Source organism: Pteropus alecto, unplaced genomic scaffold (assembly GCF_000325575.1).
Source record: "Pteropus alecto unplaced genomic scaffold, ASM32557v1 scaffold75, whole genome shotgun sequence".
NCBI lineage: Eukaryota > Metazoa > Chordata > Mammalia > Chiroptera > Pteropodidae > Pteropus > Pteropus alecto.
In genome coordinates this window covers 18,551,636-18,565,345 of record NW_006440638.1, presented here as the reverse complement: position 1 = coordinate 18,565,345, position 13,710 = coordinate 18,551,636, and the positions used below count along the sequence as shown (strand labels likewise).

At 36.4% G+C, this 13,710-nt stretch overlaps 1 protein-coding gene across 4 annotated transcripts in view; it reads right to left on the bottom strand.

The window, feature by feature from the left end:
• The window catches only part of FHIT (fragile histidine triad), a 1,286,618-nt gene that overhangs the window by 941,206 nt on the left and 331,702 nt on the right, over window positions 1–13,710 (bottom strand). The gene's annotated exons all lie outside the window — the stretch shown is intronic.

The window sequence follows — 13,710 nt, the reverse complement described above, 5'->3', positions numbered from 1 at the left end:
TGCTCTGACCTCTACCTTTGCTTTTCCTTTACGTGCCTTCTTAGAAATAAAAGTATCATAATTATAAATACCTATTCATTTCCTAAGATTATGCAAAAAAAAAATAAATACTTATTCATTTCCTAAGATTATGTTAAAAAATAATGTAAAGAAATAATTTTATTTCTTTATCTAATGGTTTTCCTCCATAGCATGCTGCACAATCTGCTCAGTGCAGTAACTGAGCACAGATAATCATTCATCCAACAAATATTTATTGAGTTCCGACTAAGGTGTCAGGCACTATTCTCTACAGCAGTGAACATAATAGCCCCAAATCCTGCTTCCATGATGGCTACATTCTGGTTGGAAAGACAGACAACAAACATAATAAAAATGTAAATACATAGTTGGTTAAATAGTACTGAGTGCTCTGGAGAAACCTAGAGTGGGAAAAGAGGTGACAAGTATTCTGAGTTGAATTATGGCCTTACCGCACACCCATCCCAAAAGCAAAAAAAAAAAAAAAGATACACTGAAGTCCCAACCTCCAGGTCCTCAGAATGTGACCTTATTTGGAAATAAGATCATTGCAGATGCAATTAGTTAAGATGCACTCATACTAGAGTAGAGTGAGCTCCAGTGTGACTGGTGTCCTTATAAGAAGACGCTGGGTGAAGTAGAGATGCACAGGGAGAACACCATTCGATGACAAAAGCAGAGACTGGACTTATGCAGCTGCAAGCCAAAGAATTCTAAGGATCAACAGTATTCCACCAGAGGCCAGGAAGAGGCAAGAAAGGACTTGTTGGTTGCAGAGGAAGCACGACACTGGTGACACTTCAGTTTAAAACTCATAGCCTCCAGAACTGTGAGACAATAAATATCTTTTGCCTTAAGCCACCCAATTTATGGTACTTTGTTATGACAGTCCTAGGAAACTAATACAGTGAGTTTGGGGAAATTGTTGCATTTTTAAGCAAAGAGATCAGGGAAGATATCACTGAGAGGATAACATTTCGGGAAAGACTTCAATAAGGTATAGAAGATGTCTCTAGATGAAGAAAGTTCCAGGTAGAGGGAACAGAAAATGCAAAGGTCCAAGGCAGGAGAATGCTTGGTATGTTAGAAGAACAGCACAGCCCAGAGGCCAGTGTGGCTGGAGCAGGGAGAGGAGAGTGGTAAGACACAATGGCAGAGCCATGACAGGAAGATGGAAGGAAAAAGGAAGGCAGGCAGGCAGGCAGACAGGCCATCACCAGTTCTTGAGGGTACTTAAACTGGTCACAGATTGTTGGTTTTTTAAGGATGAAACTCAAAACTATGTTTTAATAATCAGTGAGACTGATGGTGATTCCGCCCAGGCTGGCTCAGCTTGGAGGGCTAAATTTAAGTCTGGCCAGCAGAGGGAACCATCTGTCATTTGGAAAGACACAGAGCCTTCAGCCAGGAGAACATCAGAACACCTCAAGTAGCCATCATCTTCAGCACATGCCAGGGCCTCTGGAACCACAGCAAAGAGGAAACACACATTTACAGACAAAGTAAACTGAGAGTGTGCCATGGAAATCTTTTCGACTTTTCTAAAAGGCTCATTGCAATTTCCTAGAATCAAGGGAACAATATTCTTGGTTAGTTCTTCAGCCGACCTATCAATTTTGCTTTTCATATTTCTCTCTTTGAAGCAAGTTTGCTATTAACCTTATATGTTCTAGGGCTTGAGATTAGATTTTCCCTCCTCCAAAATAAAATTTTTGCTTTAAAAAGAAGTTAGCCTTATTATAATTAATTTTTGCCGCTAATAACCAAAAGATCCTCTTTGAGACAAGGAGGTCGTTCTTTAAAGAGGCTAGAGGTATAAAAAAATGTTCCTTCTCTTCCTGGAAGGAGAATCTACAGAGGAAAAAAGCTTGCAGAAAAGCTCTATAATCATAAAGTGAAAGTCCAAAAGATACATCCTCCTGGGTTACTATTGTGTGTTTAAAAATGCCTTATGTATACACTTATTTGAGAGACCTTAAGGCCTTGAAAAAGCAGTTAGCTAAAACCATAAAGAAAAACCTGGCAAACTCCATATCGTTACATAATGCAACTAGGAAGCAGAAAACACCAATTCAATGCTGGATCTGCCTCAACTGCTTCGCCCTATCATAGCCCTAATATTTAAATATCATCTTTTTGTGTGTGTCATCCTACAGATGGAGTTTGAGTTGGTTTCTATCAATAAAATAAACAAACAAAGTAAAAAAGGAATGTTATGAATAAGTTACCAATGTAAATGTGCTATTTTGTGCCTTTGAATTTGGGTGATGATAAACATGATTCCACACATGGAAATTAGACTTTTCAGAGATACTACACTGAATCATTTAATTTGTCTGAGTAAGTACTTATAATAACATGGCTGCTCTGCATTGCAATAAACATTGGATTTTCAAATGAAGAAATGAAGTATGTGATAATTCCTTATAAATGGAACTGCAGCAAAAGGCATTCCGCAAAGGGCTGTGCACCAGAGAAGATGGGTGAAAAAACATCCTACTCCAATCCCCTGAAAATGAAAACAAATCATCATATGACCTCTGGTTCTACATTTTCTGCTCTTGGCTAAAAACACAGCTGAAGCCTTACAATGAAATGATGGGAGACTTGCTATTTTGGGTTGTCACAAGGTATCTTATCACAGTACTCAGGATATATGAGGACACTATCTTTTCATTCCTCCACATCATGAATTGAGGATGCATTGGCAAAATTGCATAAGGAGGCAATTTTGCATAACTGTTAAGAATGTGCATCTGAATCCTGGGCTTTACCAACCAAATAAATGCATGACTCCATCTAAATCATTAATCTGTCTTCTTGTTCATTTTCCTCATTGGTAAAATTGGGATAATAATTTAGCCTTCCTCATAGAGTTATAAGGGAGTCAATTAATGTAAAGGGCTTGGAACATGGTTAGAATTCAAGAGTAGTTATCATCACTTTTTTTTTAATCATCATCGTCATCATTATTATTATGTTTAACAGTATCCTCATTTTCATCCATTACCCTCATTTCCATCCATTATCCTCATTTTCACAGCAAAGGAAATCATCAATGAAATGAAAAGGCAACCCACTGAATGGGAGAAAATAATTGCAAATCATATACCTGATCAGGGGCTAATATCCAAAATATACAAAGAATTCATACAACTTAATAGAAAAAAAAAATCTGATTTAAAAAACGGGCAGAGGACCTGAATAGACATTTCTCCAAAGAAGAATTACAAATGGCCAACAAGCACATGAAAAGCTTCTCAACAGTCACTAATCAGCAGGGAAATGCAAATCAAAACCTCACACGTGTCAGAAGGGCTATTGTGAAAAAGTCAACAAATAACAAGTGTGAAGGAGAATGTGGAGAAAAGGGATCCCTCATGCACTGTTGGTGGGATTGTAAATTGGTGAAGCCACTATGAAAAACAGTATGGAGGTTCCTCAAAAAAATTAAACTAGAATACCAGATGATGTAATGATTCCACCTCCCGGCATTTATCCAAAGGAAACGAAAACACAAATTCAAAAAAATATATGTATCCCTATGTTCATTGCAGCATTATTTGCAATAGATTTCTATCACTAGATGAATGGATAAATAAGACATGAGATACACACATACACACGCATGCACACACACAGTGGAATATTATTCAGCCATAAAAAAGAATGAAATCTTGCCATTTACTACATGGATAGACCTCAAGGGCATTATGCTAGTGAAATAAGTCAGACAGAGAAAGACAAATATTGTATTAAGAGAGGAGGCATCTGAAAAATGCAAAGGAAAGGGCTTGCAGAAATGACCAACTCAGCCGGTTATAGATTAACCACAGCCTATAGGTCTTTAAATGGCCTTATGGAAACTCTTGCCACACGTAAGGATCTGTAAATAGGTAGGACTGGTGGTCCGGGAATTCTTTCCCCCTTGCAGCCCCGACCTGAAACTTCCCCTCCCACCCTGAGTCACGAAGTGCACGTAAACCCTCAGACAAAGGAATCACACGCCCCTTGCATGGACACTGCAGGGGTGTATAAGCTGTAAGAACTCTAACCGGGCGAGTACGTGCTTTTGTGCTGTCTACAGCCTCATGTGCTCCGCTGGCCTAATAAGCTCTCCTTCCTATAACAAAGTTGTCTCAGCGTCCAAATTTCCTCCGTTGGGTGTCGCATCCTGCAACAGTATGATTTCTCTTATGTGGGGAATCTAAAAAGAGAAAAACAAGCTCATAGGTACAAAGAGCAGATTGGTGAGTTTAAGAGGTGGGGGGAATGGGAGAAATGGATGAACAATTTTTTTAGTTTAAATAAATTGAATTAAAAATTTTTTCAAGCACAACTCACCACATTGTTTGGTAATTAATTACTTACATTCACCTAACAAAGTATTTATTATCTAATAAGTGCCAAGCACTATGCTAGAGGCTGGGGTCCTAAGGTGATCAAAATCAAACATGATCTATGCCTCCTGGAAGTCATTAAAGGAGATGGACATAGGTCAAAGACTCCCACAAAAAGTGTATCTTTAGAGCTCATCTGAAGGAAGAGCTCTAAAGAGAAGGAGTAGATCATTCTAAGAGATACTAAAACAAAGGAACTTGAATTAAACTGGAGATCTGAAGAGTGAGAAAAAAGTAAACAAGGGGTGGAAGCATGACTTCCTAAAGAGAGAGAACACAACATTCAAAGCATATAATGTGTCTTCATTGTTGCTCAAAGTCAGTGTAAAATAGTCCATTGGATAGTTCAATTTAATTGAACAACTATATATCAAATACCTACTATAATTTAGGCACTGTGCTGAGCCCTAGGACACAACAGTAAGCAAGATTAATTCTAACCCTCACCTTTACCTCCCAATACTGATTCCTCTGTTTGAAAAATGCACTAAGTAACCAATAAATTCCACCTTTAGTTTTTATCCCAAAGAGATTCCAACTATACGGAAAAATTGCAATGCTTTCTGTAAGACAGGAATACTTATGCACACCACAAGATTTCCATTCTGCCTTGGGGGCCAGGAAACCAACAACCATTTAGTTCATTCCACGGGCCTACTAACTTATACTAGTAAAGAGAGTAACATTTCTGTTTTATGGTTGTTCTATTACTAGCATACTACCTCTAATTTAGGAAGTTGGTATAAGAGGGGAAGGAAGGGAAGCGAAAAAGAAACAGAAGGGAAAGTTTATTGAGGTCTGAGAATTGTCCAATGCACCTTTTGTAGTTTTCATAGTGGTAAACATGAAGCTGAATGAAAAGCAGTTAACTTCTGATTGAAGAATGGACAAGTGAAGAACACAAAACTTTCCTGGATCAACTTGGGTTCAATTATAAGAGAGAAAAGGTGAAACTTGCTTACTTCTCTCTAACCTCCATTCGAGAGAAAGCTCAAAAAAGTAGCTGAAAAGTTACTCAATAACCAAACAGAAGAACCATAGAGACCAAAAGAGAGTGCTAAGAGACCTTTAAGGTAGCATTAGAGATCTATTTCAAGGAACAAGATACTTATAACTAGCACTTTCTCTAGTGCTAATCAAAACAAGACAAATGTCATAGTGTCAACTGATATCTAAGTAATGGAAAAAATGTTAAGCTTCTTTGTGACAAAAAAGAAAATATATTTGCAATTCTATTTCCTAATATTCTCTCAGTTATTTCGGGGGCGGGGGGGAGGGAACTGTTCTTTTGTTTCAAAATTCCACTTTGGGAAAACAACACTATAATATAATGTATCTGGTAAACTACCAGGAAGAGGCATAATAAATTTAGAAGTTTGGAAGACATCTACTTTATCAATATTAGAGAACTGCAGAGTTCTGTCTTGTTCATGGTCAAATCCATCCAATTCACTATATATCATAAAAGGAGGCATTAAAACTTCTCAACCTTGTCATTAGCTCAACATATTAATGAGACTTTATGAATTAATCTCCAATCATGAACTATCTGTTGATATCACATAAGTAACATCACAGTAGTAAATAGCATACAGCTTGCTTCAAGTAACTGGCTAAGACCAGTTTCATGATGGTTCAATTTTTGTGAAAGGTAGTAGAAAATTAAATCATTCTCATAAGATTAAACCATTTCTGTATTCCCAAAAAGTTCTTCAGTGCTAACAAGTACACCACTTCCACAACTAGTTGATAAACTGAAAAGAAAATAATATTAAGCAATGGTACTTGAGCAAACAGTTAAAAGGAAAAACTCAAAAAAATAAGAATGTGAAGATATATAATATAATGAGGAGATTCTCAAAATGGCATGGTGAGGGAAGGAAGTAGTTGCAGCTGAATAACGTACGTTTTTGAAAGGTAAGTTATTCCTTAAAGCAATTACCAAAATGTGAGAGTTCCTCTCATGGTTCTCAACCTTATACTCTGAAAGGGAACTTCGTATAATGCAAGACTAAGAGAGCCAATTACTTCAGCACCAAGCTACATCCTAAATCTCTGGACTTGGCAGTTCAAAAAAACTCTTGGAAAGTGTTCTTATAAAATCTTCACTAACAACTCTGACTTTATAAATGTAACTCTAAAAGGATGAATGAAAGCTAACCAATTAGCAAAGAAGAGAGCACTGAAAAAAAAGACCTACCAGCTTCAGTTTTACTTCCACCACTAACTAGCTCTGAGACTTAGATCGTATTCATAATAAAAATCAGTATCATAGAAAATTAATAATCACACAGGATTTAGTATGCCAAGGACTTTCCGTTTGTACTTTATCTACTGTAATCTTCATAATGTAATCTTGACTACCTGTGAGGGGGAAATTATCATGATGCCAGGTTGGAGAGGAGGGATGAGTAGCTTGTCTGAGACCACCTGGCCCCGTGTGATGGGCTCAGGATTCTGAGGGGAGCAGAATTTGCCACCCTAAAATATGCCTTTTGGGATCTTGATTATTTTAAGCTGGTTATTTTTAAGAAACAAGGGTTCCAAAAGAACCTTTGATCTCTCTAACTGCTGAAAAGAATTTAGATAGAGGGCCTGCTCCAGGAAGGGACAAATCACTGTAGGTAACTATAGTTTAACATGAAATAGTGTGTGACAGACAAGGAGGAATCTAGCAAGGCCCATTTGCTTAACATTCTGTGTTCTATTGTTAAAGATGGCCCAGGAAACATTTATCTACCAAACATTTGTTTTTCTATCTCCATGTGAACTGCCTTCCTGCCCTTTCAAGTCTCAAACCACAAACCTCTCCCCACTCCTTGCCTAGTTCTCCTTAACTCAAGATGGCATATAAGCCTTAACTGCCAGCTCTGTCCCCAGGTATCATATTCTTATGGAAACTTCACTGTGTACAGGCATAATAAATTTGGGCATTTTCTTGTTAATCTGTCTCTTATTGATCTGATTATTAGTCCAGCCAGAAGAACTTGAAAGGCAGGAAAAAAATTATTTTTGTAAACTCCTGCAATTCAAACACAAGACGCTCCAACCCCAGAGTCCAACCCTTAACCACCACTCTGCAGACAAATTAAGTAAACTTGCTAGGATGATCTAAGAGGCTTCTTTCAACAATAAGTTGCTAAGATTTATGAGGCAAGACAGAAAAATGGAAAAACCTCAAATTTTAAAGAGACTTAGTGGCCCAGGACAGCAGCTTCTCTAAGCCTCAGATTCTCAGAAAACACAATTTACTTACAGGCTGTCCTAAGGATTAGAGATAATACTAGAGCCAGTAGCCCACAGTAATAATAACAACATTTATATAACGCTTACTACGTGTCAGGCACGAAGCATTTTCACACATTAAATCATTCAATCTTCACAATGACCTTAAGAATACTATAATTTTTATTTCCATTTCACAGATGAACAAACAGAGGCAAAGAAAGTTACCTGACTTAAATCCCAGTTACTAAATTACACATCTGGGAATCCAGACAGCTGACTCACTCAATACACAAATAACCTCTGTCTACTATTTCTTAAAGTCTATGTCAGGCTCACCCAGACTAAAGTAAACTTGGAAGGATGAAACAGTCCATAAGTAGATCTAGAAGGCCTGCCTACTTCTGCCATTCAGAAACTTTATTCAATAGGAACTAGCTAGCGACAGATACATCACATACAGTATGTGGCTAGGACTTTTTTTTTCTGTTTCCTGGCTGATGGCTCCCTTCATGTTAATACTGTGTTGATTTAGGTTTACTAGTAAAAAGAAGCTCCATTAAAGTTGTTTTTCCTGTTTTCAATCTAGGTGAAATTCAATCTTATTCATTTAAAAATTATTTTAATAATATATTTTACTTAACTCAATATGTGAAAATATTATTTCAACATGTAATAAAAATTAATAATATTTTACCTTTTTATATGAAGTATTCAATATTCTAAGTGTGTTTTACATTTACAGCCCATCTCAAATTACAATAGCCACATTTCAAAGCTCAGTAGCCACAGATTGCTAGTGGCTAACTTATTGGGCAATGCAGTTTACCTGATTTCAAGGCTTATTATATAGCTACTCTGTGGTTATTCATGAATCGATAGACACATACATCAAGAGATCAGAAAAGAGAACTCAAACAATAGACCCAAATGAATATGCCTTACTGATTTCTGACAAATGGTCTTGGAGCAATTGGCAAAAAAATGAACCCCAAAATAAGTCTCGCAACTCATATGAAAATTAATTTAATATGTATAACAGACTTACATGGAAAACATAAAACTATAAAACTTTTAGGAAAAAAAAAAAAAGGAAAGTCTCTGGGATCTAGGGTAGGGCAAAAAATTTCTTAGACTTGCCACCAACACAACTCATAAAAGGAAAAAGAGAGATATCTTAGACTTCATCAGAGTTAAAACTTTTGTTCTGTGGAAGACTCTGTTAAGTGGATGAAAAAACAAGCTACAGACTAGGAGAAAATATTTGCAAACCACATGTCTACTCGTCCTGACAAAGAACTAGTAACTAGACTATACAAAGAACTCTCAAACTTAACAGTAAAAATCAAGCAATATAATCAGAAAATGATCAAAAGTCACAAATGGGTATTTCATTGAAGAGGTTTTATAGATGGCATGTAAGCACATGAAAAGGCGTTCAACATTATTAACTACCAGGGAAATGCAAATTAAAGTCACAGTGATATGTGGCTATATACCTATCAGAAGAATAAAATAAAAAATAGGATTCAAGAAGTTGGATTACTCATACATGGCTGGTAGGAATGCAAAATGGCACAGCCACTCTGGAAAATATTTTGGCAGGATTTTATAAAACTAAACATGCACTTACCATACTCCTGGGCATTTATCTCAAGGAAATGAAAATTTATGGTCACACAAAACTTGTACATGAATGTTCACAGAAGCTTCCTTTGTAATAGCCCCAAGTGGGAAACAACCAGGATGTCCTTCATTGGGTGAATGGTTAAACTGTGGCACATCCACACCATGGGATACTAATCAGCAATGAGCCATTGATACATGCGGCTACTTGACTGAATCTTCAGAGATTTAGGCTGAGGGGTATATTCATAAGGGTTATTAGTTTACAATTTTCTTTTTTATATTGTTTCAGTCTGGCTTTGGTATCTGGATAATATCAGTTTCATAAAGTGAATTGGGAAGTGGTCTCTTCTATTTCCTGGAACAGGGTATGTAAAAAGGTCTTAATTCCTCTTTCAATGTTTGGTAGAATTCTTCTGTAAAATCTTTGGGCCTGAAGATATCTTTTTTGGAAGTTTAAAATTATGAATTCAATTTCCTTAACAGTTAACATGGTTATTCAAATTATCTATTTCATACTGGGTGAATCACGAGAATGTGTTTTTTGAGGAAGTGGTCTAATTTTTCTAAGCTGTCAAATTTATGTGTGTAGAGTTGTTATAGTATTCCTTTATTATCTTTTTGATATCTGCTGACTCTATAATGATATCTTTGCTTCATTCCTAATATTGGTAATTTATGTCTTCTGTCTTTTTTTGTCAGTCTTCCTAGATGTTTGTCAATTTTATTAACTTTTTCAAAAAACCAGCTACTCTTGCTTTCTTAATTATTGTTTGCATAATATATCTCTTTCCATATTTTACTTTGACTTTCTATTGTTATATTTGAAGTGAGCTTCTTACAGACAGTATATAGTTGAGTCATGTTTTAAACACAATAGCCAATCTCTGTTTCTAAGTGGTATATTTAGATTGTTTAGCTTTAATGTAATTATTACTATTTTAGGACTTAACCTACTATTTTATTTGTTTTCTGTTTGTTCTCTCTGGTTTATGTTTTTCCATTTTCTGTATCCTACCTTCTTGCAGGCTATTCAAACATATTTTTTGGAATTCTATTTTGATTTATCTAGTGTTTTTGAGTCCATCTCTTTGTATAACTTCTTTAGTGGTTGTTCTAGGTATTACATTACACATTCATAAATTATCACAACCTACTGGTATCATTTTACCAGCTGGAATGAAGTACAAAAACCTTACCTCCTCTTATGTCCCTTTACTATCTCCCATTTATAATATAATTATCTTAAATATTTCTGTCCTTTGCATCCACATCAGAGAGTATTGCAATTTTTGTTTCAATTTTGAAACATAATTTAGAAATCTCAAGAGGAAAAGGTAAAATGTTGGTAAAAAATACCAACATTTTTGCTTACTGTGTTTTTCCTTCCTCCCTGGTGTTCACAGGTTCCATTTTCTTTTTAAATTATTTCCTTTCTATTATCTATTCTATCTATTCTTTTAGAATAAGTCTGCTGGTGACAAATTCTCTTAGTGTTTCTTCCTCTGAGAATACCTTGACTTCTTCTTCACTCTTGAAGGGTACTTTCACTGGTTATGGGATTCTGGGTTGACTCTGGGTTGACTGCTACAGGATTCTGGGTTGATTTTGGGTTGATGTTATTTTCATTCAGTATTTGAAAGCTTGAAGTTGCTGAGTCTCAGCAGAAACTCAAAAATAAGATATGTAGAGAGAGCTAAAAATACATATATAATAAACTGGATCCCACTGAGTTGAAATGTCACCAGGCTGCAAGGAACTCTAATTCTGGCAGGAGAAACAGATGTAAAAAATAATTACAATTACATGTGATAAGTGCAAAAAGGCAAGTACGTACTGGTCATAGTGCTGACACAGAGAGAATGTATCACTGTTTGAGAGAATCGGCAGAAGTGTAACTGCACGGAAACTTCATTTCTTCTCTCTTTTTTTTTTCAAAACTTCATTTCTTTAATATAGTTTTTTTCCTCTGATTCAAGCTGATTTTACCCAGATAATGGCATTGTGACTCACTTACCTTTTTCTCCATGCTTATCCTCCATATGCCTGCTCCTTTAATCATTAAACCTTAGGATATAAGATTACCTGAGCCTCAGGTCTATAATCAGGACAACAGGTTTCAGCTGGACTTTAGACTAAAGATAACATCTTGACTGTAGATGTGTTTCAGCCCAGGCCCATCAAGGCAGAAGTACAACCCCACCAGCCGTGAGACCAGATGGGTTGGCACCAAGGCTGATTCCAAAACCGGAAACAATGATCAATTACTTCATTCCCCTCCAATAGTCTATTCAGTAGCACTCTTGACCCCAACTCCCTTAGTTTCCATGACTACTGATTTTTCTCTATATAATCTGTACTTCTGAGATACCTAGGGAGCCAGGACTTTGAGCAATAGCTCACCTGTGTCTCCTGGACTCGCAACTCTCTAATAAACCTTACTTTCTTTACTACAAAACCTGCATGTATCTCTTCGTTGGCTTAGACGTGTGCAGGCAGATGGATCCCTTTTTCTTTCCTGATAATAGAAGTTTCTCAGAGGAGATATGTGGGCTGGATTTTGAAGTAGTGACAGGAGTTTCCAAGTAGAAGGGAAAACATCTGCAAAAGCCCCAAGAGAACTGAAAATGGCACATTTGGGAAATGATACAAACTAATGTCTGGCTAAAGTACAGAACATCTATAGAAGTGAGGGCGGATGAAGTGGAAAAACAGGCAAGGAAGGGATGCTGGGGGTCTTCATCCTCCACTAAGGAGTTTAGACATTATCATATGTGCCACAGGGAGCTGCCAAATGGATGAAGCTGGTGAATATAATATTCATAGCAATGACTGCTACTATTAAAACCTTTTAAAAGTAGCTTATCATTGACTTATTAATATTATCTTTATTCTACTATGTATCAAAATTTAGTTTACGTACTGGTAGGATGTGTTAATGGCCAATAAAAATAGAGGAATCGGCTGAGTTCCTGCCTTCTACACTCCATTTTAAACACGCTCCATCTGCCTGCCGAATGACTTCAGTGTCTCTGCGATCAATGAATGAAGCAGCATGGAATGAGATCATGGCTAGATGACAGCACACTAAGTGAAGTGCTTCAGCTTTCTTGGGGCTTAGAATTCCCCAGCTTTTGTCAGTTTTTGTCAAAACATTAACATTACTTAATGTATATTTTACATTATTTACTAAATGAAAAATTTCCAATGCCAGCAGCTGAGAAAAAATAGCAGATTTATGCACAGCATGTCAAGTTCACGCTCTGAGCTCCAAAAATGCCCAAGCAACCTTCAGAGAGAGACACTGGTCCTTCGCTCCCACACCCATTTATTATGCTGACCCTTTGCACAACCATATACACCTGCCCACCCACTATGAGCATCTAGAGTCCATTCTAGAATTCAGATGAAATCCTTTTCTGGCTTCACATAGGAATATATCACTGGTTATAATTGCTATCATACTTCTGGTGAAAATAAAAAAACTTTCAGAAAGAGTAGAGACAAATAAAGAGTAAACTAAAAGATCTTCACATGACACCATAAGTGCTTTAACCAAGCCTTATTCCTTTCCAGTCCAATTATTAAAAGAAAATGTCATATTGAATGTTACTGAATTGTATACTTAAAAAACAGTTTAAAATATTTTATGTTATTTATATCTTTCCACAATAATATTAAAAAATACTCTTAAAAGTAAAAAAGAGAGAAGAAAAGGAAGGAAAGAAAGAAGGAAAGAAAGAAGGAAAGAGAGAAAGAAAGAGAGGAAGGAAGGAAGGAAGGAAGGAAGGAAGGAAGGAAGGAAGGAAGGAAGGAAGGAAGGAAGGAAGGAAAGGAAAAAGGAAAGAAGGAAGGAAGGAAGGAAAGAAAGAAAGAAAGAAAGAAAGAAAGAAAGAAAGAAAGAAAGAAAGAAAGAAAGAAAGAAAGAAAGAAAGAAAGAAAGAAAGAAAGAAAGAAAGAAAGAAAAGAGTGCCACATTCATGTTATCTCTCAGAGGCAGACATCATCGCTGCCTTGGAGATCAGGAAGTCAGGACCCATCTGGGTACTTAATCTAAGTTTGAACTGCTGGTGAAGCTTCTTCAGTTGGATTAGGAGAGTTCTAGTACTCAGTCTTATTCGCAGAAAAAGTATTCTTCAGAGCCTGATGGCCTTGAAAGAAAGGTTAAATATTTTTAAAACAGAAAGTATGAATATTTCCATTGAAAATGAAGATGTCAATTAGAATATTAACAGACAGGAAACAAGGAGCCAAAAATCATCAACCTGTTTAGGCTGAAACTTAAGAAGAAATTTGTTTGCATAACTTTGCCATTAAAGATAATTTTCTTTTAATTCCCATTTCTTTTACAGTGCGTACATTGTTTTCTGTTTTGTCTCTATGGCTGCTGTTCTAAAGTAAGTCAACTTTTGGAGTATAAACTAGAATCTAGGTATGT